Source organism: Phoca vitulina, unplaced genomic scaffold (assembly GCF_004348235.1).
Source record: "Phoca vitulina isolate PV1807 unplaced genomic scaffold, GSC_HSeal_1.0 scaffold35, whole genome shotgun sequence".
Classification (NCBI taxonomy): domain Eukaryota; kingdom Metazoa; phylum Chordata; class Mammalia; order Carnivora; family Phocidae; genus Phoca; species Phoca vitulina.
The window spans coordinates 8,548,990-8,562,249 of NW_022589738.1; positions in this window are offsets into that span (position 1 = coordinate 8,548,990).

Here is a 13,260-nt window from a genome sequence, read left to right on the forward strand (position 1 = left end):
TTGTACTGTCACTTAATATAGAAATGGCCAACTGAGTTGTTTCAGTAACTCTGAAGAAATCTAAAAACTTCAGCATTCATCAAATGATAACCTTCACTGTGGCTTCATTAAAGCCTTGGGTATCAAAATATATGACAATCAAAATTGTGAGCACCATTTTTTGGGGTCATATTTTCAGAATTTTCTTAATTGTACTTACTACATTTAAATGTTTATACACCATTAGAGAAATCCACTATTCTGCATGCTTCTATTAGACATTCTATGGCATAATGTGATCATTTTAAAAGATATTATTCAATCTCAAATATTTTAACAATGTGTAACTAGCTCTATCTTTGTTTCCTTAATAAGTTCCTTTTTCAAAAGAACTTTCTTTTAGGTCCCTTAAATTACAAGCTGCACAGCTAGCAAACAGTCCAAACCTCAAGGAACAATGATGTAGAAAAATGAATTTATAGCAAATCACCCAAAACCTGCAGAATTGGATCGATGTACAGGCAGATGATAACACTTGACCTCCTTCCAGTTTCCTTTTCATCAGGACAAGGGCTTGGTAATTCTCTGCTAAAGTGTGCTGAGCCATGTTGGCAAATATTATCATTGATGTTTCCATCTGGTTTATTGTGTAACATGAAGTTTCTTTCAAATGAAAAGCAAGACCCTCTTGGCTGTAGCTCTGGAATTAATATTTCTCATCAGGGAAGTGTGAGGTCGGGCTGACTCTTCATGCATTTGCCAAAGCATTGCTCCTTCTCAGGTGTGTGTAGGGCAAGGTTCCTAATTTGGCTCATAGAAACTAAGAGTTGGAAAGACCAAGAAATCATTTGGCTCAATATTTCATCTTAAGCAGATATCTATTCTATAATAAAAGCAGGAGGAAGATATATGGAGAAGATAGATATTACTGTTGTTGCTGCTGCTGTGTGAATTTGGTACCTGTAACAGGTACTGGGTGCTAGGTCCATGAAGTTTCAAATCTTCTTTCTACAATTTACTATCTCTATGATTTTTGTTGATTTCTTAGCTTTTCTAAATTTTAGCTTGCTCACAGTCTAAAGGTAGTAATTCCTGCCTTTCAGGGTTGTTAAGGATTAGCTGAGATCACGAGTATACAACACTTAGCACAGTTATTGGCCATGGTTATTGTCCAAAAAATATTATTTGTGATGATGAATATAGTGATGGTGGTGATGAAGACTGGTATTGAGTGTGTACTGAAGGAGCTCTGGAAATTCTTCATTTCTGATGTATGATGGCAGCTTGCTGTTAGCAGGTAAGAAAAGGGTGATGCCAAGTAAAAGTACTAGCAGCCTCTATCCAGTACAAATTATTGGGGCTCAGATAGTTTTTGCTGTGGTTACTAAAGAAGTTTCTGGGGGAAAAGACACTGTATGCTAGTTCAAATTGAGACCCACTTGACAATATTTGCAAATCAATCAACGTGATACATCACATCAATAAGAGAAGGGATAAAGACTATATGATTAATTCAACAGATGCAGAGAAAGCATTTGACAAAGGACAACATCCTTTCATGATAAAAAAAACCCTCAACAAAGTACATTTAGAGGGAACATACCTCAACATAATAAAGGCCACATAAGAAAAACCCATAGCTAACATCATAATCAATGGTGCAAACCTGAGAGCTTTCCCCTAAGATCAGGAACAAGACAAGGAGGTCCACTCTCACCACTTTTATTCAACATAGTACTGGAAGTCCTAGTCACAGCAATCAGACGAGGGGAAGAAATAAAAAGCATCTAAAAAAAAAAACATCTAACTGATAAGGAGGAAGTAAAACTTTCACTCTTTGCAGATGACATGATACTATATAGAGAAAACCCTAAAGACTGCACCAAAAAAGTGCTAGAACTGATAAATTCAGTGAAGTTGCAGCATACAAAATCAATATACAGAAATCTGTTGCATTTCTATACACTAATAATGAAGTAGCAGAAAGAGAACTTAAGAAATCAATCCCATTTACAATTGTACCAAAAAGAATCAAATACCTAAGAATAAACTTAAGCAAGGAGGTGAAAGACCTGTACTCTGAAAACTATAAAACACTGTTGAAACAAATTAAAGATGGCACAAACAAATGGAAAGATATTCCATGCTCATGGATTGGGAAACCCAGTGAGGCTGTGCTCTGAGGAATTTGTCCTGGTGACCCATGGGGCATGGGGGCATGTTTGTCTCCATGTTTAGGGTGATCAAAATTGATATGTTGCAATCCAGGCTACAGAAGGTAAAAACACTCAAGAAGCTCCCTGCCATTAGATTCTTGGGGACAGTAGTTTTCTGCTCAGCAGTATGATGGAGAGAGGGACCTAGAAGATTCTTCAAAAGACCGGGCTGGAATCAAATCATCACAATGTATACCTAAACTATCTTATAATTTCATTTGTCAGTTATATCTCAGTAAAGCTGAAAGAATATATATTGTTAGAAATGCTACCAAAAAGATAACTAAATAAAAGACTGGGCTGGAGCTCAGGCTTCATGATAAACAAGCTGTGACAGCTTGATCAGTATTCTTATCATCCCTGAGCCTGTGTGTCTTGATCTGCCAGGAGATATCCCCAATCTCCCTATTTAAATAAAATGACAAAAATGTGCTTATAATCCACAAAACTCCCAACAAACACAAAGTAGGGCTAACATTTGTGCTCGTGTTACTATGTAATTAGAGAGGTAAACCAGGAAACAATAAAAGAAGAGGGTGTGAGGATATCTGAGGAATCAGAATAAATGGGTGATGCAGAAAAGGCAATGCCTCAGAGAAAAAAAGCAAAAAAATTATATATATATATATATATAATTTATATATATATATAAATTATATATATATATAAATTATACATATATAAATAATTTCCTGGGAGTTGCATGGTACTTAATGTAAAATGATTCCCTACTGATTCTCCTAAGTGGACTCATTTAGCTTATACCCATGGACTTGGAGCACAACCCAGGTCCTGAAGATAGACTTGTTCTAATCATTGCATTATAAGATGCACCAGGAAGTGGCTTAGCAACCCCACATGAAGTTATATAATCACAGCTCTGTTACATAACTGATGTTCACAATGTAAACACAAAGCAAGATGAATGCCATGACAACTGATTAGTGCATAATCAGCCACTAGATGGAACCAGAGGGAAAGTTAGGAGCAACAACGCTCCCCTAAAGGCTGGTAGTCCATAGGATCAATAGCTACTTGCCAGGATATGTGACCCAGGTTAACTAAATACTCTGGATATGGAGGTTCAGCCAGCTGTACATCTACCTAATATATTTTTAGCGCATGTTTCTCTATTTTCTCCATAATGATTCTGAAAGTTAGATTTCACTAGTCTCATCGAAATCAAGAAATACTACCAACAACATTCACTTAGAATACTAACATACTAATACTCTCTAAGAAGGACATGAAATTGTTTTAGTCTTACTTGTTTTCAGTGAACCCACAATGTCTCCTTGTGGTCACTGTATTCATTCCATACATGATTTGGCCAATTTCACAATCTCTTATTTTAAGCTGTTTCCAGGGACTTTGCCATTTCAAGAAAGATTATAATAATGGATTTTTTCACTAAAATTATAGAGATTATTATTTTTATTATGACTACAGTTGAAGCTTCTATTGACTTCTTTTTTCAAAACATCAATTATGTCATGCAGGAACTCTACAAGGAATTACCATAATAAATATTTTAAATCATTCCCTATCTCCTACTTTCATACAGTACAATTAAAATAATATAATAATAAAATTGTATTTAGGCTTAGAATATAGAAATGTTTTGCTTGCTCTAGAAATTGTGAATGAACATGGCATTGTGAACAATTTCATAATGAGCTTTGTGAATGATCATTACTCTTGTACCTAATGTAGACTCAGCCACAGGTCCCTTTGAGTCTGTAATGGTAGGAAGGTACCCTGGGACTGTAATAGTAGGTAGAGATGAATGAGCAGGAAATGTTTAGTATGCTTGCTGAAAATAATGTACAAAGGATAATGGTGTACCCCAGCTGTGTTGAGCCATGGATATAACAGGAGTCTGTTGAAAAAGGCCACATTTGTGGTCAGATAGGTGTATGTTGTCTAAGGAAGTCTTTTTGTTTGAACTAGGAATAGCAGCTGAGAAGACAAAGATGGAAGCCCAGATTCTGGAGGTGAAAGATGACAGGAGTTTGGGAGTTTTGCCGAAGTCAATACCCAAGTAAGCACTTCTTACACTGCAGAAACTGGAATGTTCTCTGTATATTAAGGCAGAACACGTTTCAGGAGAATGGGCATAAACATAAAGGATTAGGTGATTGGCCACAGTGTGTTGGGCATAAAGGTGGCAAAGCATACTACTACTCAGTGTTTAGACTATGAAGTGAACACCTCTCCTCCTCCCATATCCCCATCCTGGCATATCTCCTCCCCAGATCCCTGAACCTATGCCCCTGGACAGAGTAGCCTACAGACACATGTTGACCAGGCCATGTATACACATGTGTGCTTACAGGTCTAGCCCCCACAACTTCACAAATACACATAGCTCTCCCCAGATGCCTACAGAAAAAAACTAGCCATATATAGGCCTATTACACAAATGGCATGCACATAACTACGTAGACCTATAGTCATGTGACACAGGTAAGTTCATGCAAACACAATTACCGCACACATCTACAACATATATTAATCATTTTGGCTTATGGAAGAAAAACTATTGGTACTGGTGTGCATGGGGTTCCTGTGTTCTCACAGCCTTATTTGGCTTTGGCTCAGCCATAAAAAACATGTTTCCCCAAGAAAAACAATTTGCTCTACCTATAGTTGGGTGAGCCCTTGTGAAACATGATGATTTGACATAAACGCTGTCATCCCCCACATACGAATAATCCCTATATCCTTGAAAAAGTTTTGATTTACATCCTCTTATTATCCATTCTGTTTTCTAGAAACACACTAGTTAAATAATTGCATAACAAATTCAAGCAACATGAAAAAAATTTGTCAGCTTAGAAATAGATTTATTTTGTGATATTTTTAGGAAAATAGCTCATCTAGCTGAGAATAGTAATGTCATCAGTGAAAATATGGTGTTTGGGGAGTTCCATTTTCAGTTTTGGTAGAATAACTTACATCAGAACAACCCTTTCACTGAGAGAAGCTATAAAAGCTGGATAAAATACAAAGAATAGCTGTTTAAAGGCATCAGAAGGCAATAAAAGAAGTCAGGACTTGTAAGGCCAAGGTCATGAGAGTAAAAAAATACATTGATATGGATATGACCTCTACTGTTTCTCCCCACTTAGAATCAGATTTTTATGAATAAACAAACCTTGCTGGGATTCTGATTAAGACTGAATGACATGACTAATGAACTTGACTTAATAGAATCCTGGACCCTAAAACTAAAAGATAAACTCTGTTCAAGTATACTTGGATAGTTACCAGTAGTAACTATATATGGACAATGAAACAAGATTCAGTAAATTTCAAAGGAGATTATATTCTTTGCAGAAAGTAGAATTAAACCAGAAATGTATAACAAAAAGATAAATAGAAAAAGAACCCCCTTGATATGTATTATTAATCTATATAGTAATAAATAAGCCAATGATCAAACAAGTAATTACAACAGCAATCAGAAAATGTTTGGAAATGAACAATAACATATTTGGCACATCAAAATAAGCAGGATGCAATGAAGCCACACACTGATAAAAACTTACAGACTCAGGTGCATGTATTTAAAAAAGAAGGCTGGGGGCCTCTGGGTAGCCCCGTGTCAGACTCTGCGCTGGATGTGGAGCCTGTTTAGATTCTCCCTCTGACCCTTCCCTGACCCCCCAACCCCCACCTCGGCTTGTGTATGCTCTCTCTCTCTCTCTCAAAAAAAAAAGGCTGAAAATCAACACTGTATATACCTATCTCAAGCAGCTAAAAGAACAATAAATTAAATCCAAAGAAAGGAGAAAAAAAGTAATAACAATGCATGCAAAAGTCCAACAAATAGAAAAACAAAATACATCAACAAAATCAAAAGTTGTATCTTTAAAAATATAATAAAATTGATAAACCCCTGGATCAAGGAAAAAAAAGGCAAAAATAATAATGTTACTAAAGATTCCATACATGTTGAAAAAGGAAGATATTCTAAACAATGTTATATCAGTAATTTCAAAATTTCAATGAAATAAATACCTTGAAAACATCATTTAACAAAACTGAGTAAGAGTAAATGGAAAATCAGAATTGTTCTCTATCAAATAAAGAATGAGTCTGCAATTCAAATTCTGCTCTCACAGCAAACTCTAAGTCCAGTAAATTCTTCCAAATACTTAAGGAACAAATAAAATGACACTAATATTACGTAAACTCTTCCATAAAATAAGGAAGATTTCCAAAGTTCTACAATACTAACATAACCTAATGTCAAAATCTAACAAAGGTGCTACAAAATAATTACTGCCCAAACTTATTCATAAATATAGATGCAAAAGAAATAAACAATGTTATCAGCAAATCAAAGATATATGAAAGGTAAGAACCAATTGTATCAGGATTAACATTGAAAATTCAGTTAATGTAATTCACCAAGTTTGGAGGTTAAAGAAGCATATGATCAAACCAAGAGATGAAAAAGTATAATTTGATATATTTAAACATGACTTAAATATGGTTTAAAAAAAAAAGAAAACCTCTCAGAAAACAAGATATAGAAAGAGATAGATGGGAATACTCTTAATCTAATGAAGTACAACTAAAAACACAAAACATGGAAACATCATATTTAGTGATATTTTTAAACCATCTGAAAAAAAAGGCTACTTGTAATTACCACTTTTATTTAATATTATACTGGAAGTCTTAGTGCCATAAGGTGAGCAAAATATATTAAAAATACATGGATTGGGATGAAACGAAACTATAATTATTTACAGGTACAGCAAGGTTATATATATAGAAAATCTAAGAAATTTATTAATAAACTATTACAACTATAAAAAGTCACTGAATACGGAGCCTGGGTGGCTCACTCAGTTAAGTGTCCAACTCTTGGTTTCGGTTCAGGTCATGATCTCATGGTTTGTGAGACTGAGCCCCACATCAGGCTCCGCACTCAGCAGGGAGTCTGCTTGAAGATTCTCTCCCTCTGCTCCTCCCCCTAATCAAGCACATGGATGTTCTCATCTGTTTCTAAAATAAATAAATCTTTAAAAAAAGTCACTGAATACAACTCAATATGCAATAATCAATTGATTTCTATTTAGCAGTGATACATAATAAATTAAAATTTAGAAGTATTCGTAATAGTTTTAAAATATATGAACTACCTAATAATATTCTAATAGAAGAGGTGTAAAATGTCCACTTTAACAACTATACAGTATTCCTAAAGAAATTTAAACAGACCCAAATAAGTAGTCTTGAAATATACTCATAGTTTAAAAGACTCAAAAATGTAAAGATGTCGGGGTGCCTGGGTGGCTCAATAAATTAAGTGTCTGCCTTTGGCTCAGGTCATGATCTCAGGGTCCTGGGATCAAAGCCCACATCAGGCTCTCCACTCAGTGGGGAGTCTGCTTCTCCCTCTCACTCCCCCTCTGTGCTTTCTCTCTCTCTCAAATAAATAAAATCTATAAAAAAAAAAGAATGTAAAGATGTCAAAGGAAATTGAACCAAAATCCCAGCAAGCATTGGTGTGTCTGTGTGTATAGTGGGGGGTATGTCTTAGTATATTTGGGCTGCTCTAACAGAATACCATCAACTGGGACTTATGGACAACAGACATTTATTTCTCACCGTTCTCGAGGCTGACAAATACAAGATCAAGGAGCCAGCAGATTCAGTGTCTGATGAGAGCCCCCTTTCCTAATACATAGACTGTCATCTTCTTGCTGTGTCCTCATAAGGTGGAAGGGAAGAGGGAGCTCTCTGTGGTCTCTTTTATAAGAGAACTAATCACTTTCTAAAGGTTCTACCTCCTAATATCAATACATTAGGGATTAGACTTCAATACATGAATTTGGGGTAGGGGGAACACAAGCATTCATTCCACATCAGGGGGGTAATGTGACAAGCTAATTTTAAAATTTATATGGAAATGCAAAGGATCAAGAATAGGTCAAAATGGACAGAGGACCAGAATAGACATTTTTCCAAAGAAGATATATAGGTGGACAACAGACATATGAAAAGATGCTCAACATCACTCATCATTAAGGAAACGCAAATCAGAACCACAATGAGATATCACCTGATGCCTATCAGAATGGCTAAAATAAAAAAGACAAGAAATAAGTGTTAGCGAGGATTGGAGAAAAAGGAACTCTCATACACGCTTGGTGTGAATGTAAATTGATAACATCCACTGTGGAAAATGGTATGGGGGTTCCTCAAAAAAACTAAAAAGAGAACTACCATATGATCCAATAATTCCACTATGATTTACCCGAAGAAAACAAAAACACTAATTCAAAGAGATATATGTACCCCTATGTCTACTGCAGCATTATTTACAATAGCCAAGATATGAAAGCAACCCAAGTGTCCATCCATAGATGAGTAAAGAGGATGTCTCTCTCTCTCTCTCTCTCTCTCTCACACACACACACACACACACGCTGGAATATTACTCAGCCATAAAAGGGATGAGATTTTTGCCATAAGTCAGACTGAAAAGGACAAATACCATATGATTTTACTCAAATGTGAATCTAAAAAAACAAAAATGAATAAACAAAAAAACAATCAGATCTAGGGTCACATGGGTGGCTCAGTCGGTTAAACATCTGACTCAAATTCAGCTCAGGTCATGATCTCATGATCATGAGATTGAGCCCTGCATCGGGCGGGATCCACATTCAGCATGGAGTCTGCTTGAGAGTCTCTCCCTCTGCCTCTCCCCCTGCTTGAGTGCTCTCTCTCTCTCAAATAAATAAATAAAATCTTTGAAAAAAAACCCAAACAGAATCAAACCTCTAAATCCAGAGAATAAACTGATGGTTGCCAGAAGGAAGGGGGTAGGAGGATGGGCAAAATGGGTGAAAGAAACAGGAATATACAGGCTTCCAGTTATGGAATAGTAAGTCATGGAATAAAAGGCACAGCATAGGAGATAGAGTCAATGGTACTGTAATAGTGTTGTATGGTGACAGATGGGAGCTACACTTGTGGGGAGCAGAGGATAACTTACAGAGAAGCTGAATCACTATGTTGTACACCTGAAACTAATGTAACATTGTGTGTTAACTACACTTAAAAATTTTTTGAATTAAATATTTTAAAAATATTAAATGCTAGATATATTAATGTGGTTTTTTTTTTTTTGACAGAGAGGGTGGGAGGGGGGAGAGGGCGAGAGAATTTTTTTGAAAGGATTTTATTTATTTTAGAGTGAGAGTGAGAGACCATGTGCATGAACAGGGGGAAGGGCAGAGGGGGAGGGAGAGGGAGGACTCTGTGCTGACCGTGGAGCCTAACGCTGGGCTTGATCTCACAACCCTGAGATCATGACCTGAGCTGAAATCAAGAGTTGGATGCTTAACTGACGGTGCCACCCAGGTACCCCTAATGTGTTTAAAAAGAGAAGAAAAAGCCCACTTTCATTCTTCAAAGAGTCCTGGTTTGCATGATAAATTATATGGTCAACATATTTACGTGTCTCCTAGATTTAGTATTATATGAATGTATTACCTCTTCAAAAATAAATAAAATACAAACTAAATATAAAAAAAGAAAAAGAATAGGTCAGACAGTCCTGACAAAGAATAACAAAGTTGGGAAATTTAAACTGCTTTTTTTTTTAACTGCTTTTTATAAAACAGAGTAATTAGCACAGTGGGATAGACATATATAGACCAATGGCACAGAATAGAGTTAAGAAATAGCCACATACATATACAGTCCACCTGATTTATGATACCACTGACACTGCATTGGATCATCTTATTAATAAATTATACCGGGATAGGTGGATATTGACATGAATAAAATGAAAAAAGGGGAGAAATCTTGGCCTCTAGCACATGCCATATAAACTATCTATTGTAGATAGATTGTATATAGCCCTAAATGTGAAAGATACAGTAATAAAACTTCCTGATGGTGACATCATATAATAACTTCATAAATTTGGGAGTACGCAGAGATTTCTTCACCAGTATACAAAGATCACTAATCACAAAGAAAAGAGTGATAAAATAGACTTAATTACACTTAAAACTTCTGTCCATCAAAAGATGTATAAGAGAGTGAAAAGTCAAGTTAAAAATGGGAGAAAATTGGGGCACCTGGGTGGCTCGGTCATTAAGCATCTGCCTTCGGCTCAGGTCATGATCCCAGGGTCCTGGGATTGAGCCCCACGACGGGCTCCCTGCTCTGCGGGAAGCCTGCTTCTCCCTCTCCCTCTGCCCCTGCTTGTGTTCCCTTTCTCGCTGTGTTTCTCTGTCAAATAAATAAATAAAATCTTTAAAAAAAAATGGGAGAAAATAATTGCCATGCTGGTGGAAATGTAAATTGGCACCAGAACCACTTTGGAAATTATTTTGGATTATCTGTTAAATTTGGACTACTGCAACCCTATGTTATAGCAGTTTTACCTCTAAATACATACCTAGAAGAAATGCATATATGTCTTTCACAGAGCATCCATAACAACATATTCAGAACAGTGTTATTAATAGTAGCATCAGATGAAGGAACCCAAATGCTCATAAACAGAAGATAAACGCATTGGGTATATTCATACAAACAGAATACTATACAACTACGAAGATGGATATGAATCGCTGCTGCTTGCAACATGAATGAGTGAATGAAGCCAGACTCAAAAGAGTACATGCCATATGATTCAATTTATATAAATTTCAAAAACAGGCCAGGGTAATTCATGATGAGAGAAGTCCAAACAGTGTTCGCCTATGGATAATTAAGAAGAGGTTCAAGGGAGGCTTCTCAAGTGCAGGTAGGGTTCTAGATCTCTATCTGGGCAGTTGTTTTGCTGGTGTGCTCACTTGAAAAAAATTCTTTGAGCTATAAACTTTTATTTATATTTTCATAGTTCAACAAAGTTGACTCAACCAAAAACAACACAAAACCAAAACAACTCCCAAAGACGGCAGCTACTGGTATATATTAGAAAAATGACTTCCCTGGTCACATTGCTCTCGTATTAATCCTGAAAATTAAATGTTTCTCATCAGTTAAAACAGGAAGGAACTTCCACCTCTATGAAATACTATAATGGAATGATTAAACAAAATTATACCTGAGTAATACTATTCTCATATTTTTTTAGTGGATAAAATTATTTTACTTATCTCTGTTGTATGAAGGTCAGGTTTAGGGTCCCAAGACTATTACAGCTACTCACCCCCTCCCCCAAATCTTGCCATTAAAGTCAATGAACTCTGAGAAATAAAAAGCCTAATTGTGCCTTGGACACAATCTGATATAGATCTTGCCCAGTGCACTATCCAATTTCACCACTAGCTTACTGCAAATGCAATGTGGACGTCAAATCTAATGGCCTTTACTTTTTTTTCATCTTTTTTTCCTAAATACAATAAAATATGAATTTGTATAAAACCCAAACACTATTAAAATCTATGATTGTAGACAGAATTCCCTGGGGCCCTCATTATAAATGGTTGGGTGAAAAAGCCCGCAAACTTTTTCTATACGTATATTAATATGTGGAGGTTGCATTGTAATGTTCTGTGATTTTTTTCATACAACACATTTGTCATTTTTCTATCAGCACATATAGGTCAACCTTATTAATCTCTTTGTTATCCCAATATATGAATTTGAAAATTATTCATCTGTTCTTCTACTGATGGATATTTTCGTTGTCTCAATTTTTCCACTATTAAATACAATGCGATAATGAACATACTTGGCTATGGTTTTTTTTGTAAGTAAGTGTCAGAGAACATATCTTCAGATTAACTTACTTGAGGTAGAAATGCTGAGTAAATTAATTCTAAAATTATTATTTTAGTACTTCTTCCTTAGGTTTTATAACTTCCACCTCTGATCTTTAACGTACTTTCTGACCGTGGCTTTGTCAAACTGTCTAGAAGACATTTTAACATCTTGCTAACACTTCCCAATTATATCCTTAATTGTAACCTTCACATGAGTAGATTTCCAGATTTCAAGCTGTGTCTTCAGAGGTGCTGATGAAAATACTTGAAACATCAGTCACAGAATTATTTTCAAAGTCAGGAAAACTTTTTTTCCAATGCTTATTATATACATGCTGAATATGGGCATCCATTTTCCAGGATATGGCTTGAAATACGAATTTTTCTGTTCTAGATTATTGGTTAGGATATTGAATGTTAAGCCATTAGCCCCTTATTCATTTATTAGAGAATTCTCTTAGTGTACTTTGTTTTTTGAGAGCACTGTTTCTAGTAATGATGGAAGCTACAGTTCCAGGAGTATCAGTCAGAAGGAGACAAGAAAATCTAAAAGAAATAAACGTAAATAATTTAATATGGGAATTTTATGTTCAGTGGGCATTATAATCACCTTATTTAAATATTAGATTTAATTAAATAAAAAATTTCATTACAGTACGAAAACGTTGTAACATTTTTTTTCTCAGTTCTTACCCTCAGTTTAATGGAAGAGTCTTGATGTTCTCCATTGGTTTATTGGGGCTAAGATTCTGCAGTTTTTGGGGCACAATTTAACAGATAATGTATAATATTGACCTTATATTTGATACATGGTGTCCCAGTCTACCTCACAGTGACTTTCTACTCTAAAAATATATTGTCATTGGGGTCATTTGAACACAGACCCTCACTGATGTTTGTGTCCATGCCTGGCTCTTTTATATTTCTTACTCATAATGTTCAGCCTCCCACCTAGAGGTATCCTTCCTTCCCTACCTCTGTCCTGAAAATACTTCCATTCTTTCCCCTCAGAGCTGCCTTTCGATTCTGATCTCTGCTCCTCTTCATACTACAGTGCTGTTTTGGGGATGGGGGTCTTCGTTGGCTGGACCAAAGAAAACAAGGGTGATAACGGTGGGGGAAAATAAGAGTGTACCTGTAGAGAAGGTCTGTCCTCTGATCGACATGACTTTCCTTTTAAATTTAACATGGTTTTATTTTTTATTTTCTAATTGAAATATATTTGAAAACAACACTGTGTAAACTTAAGGTGTACAACATGTGAAATTGACACATTGTAATCGGATTGCCACTGTAGCAGTAATTAGTACCTC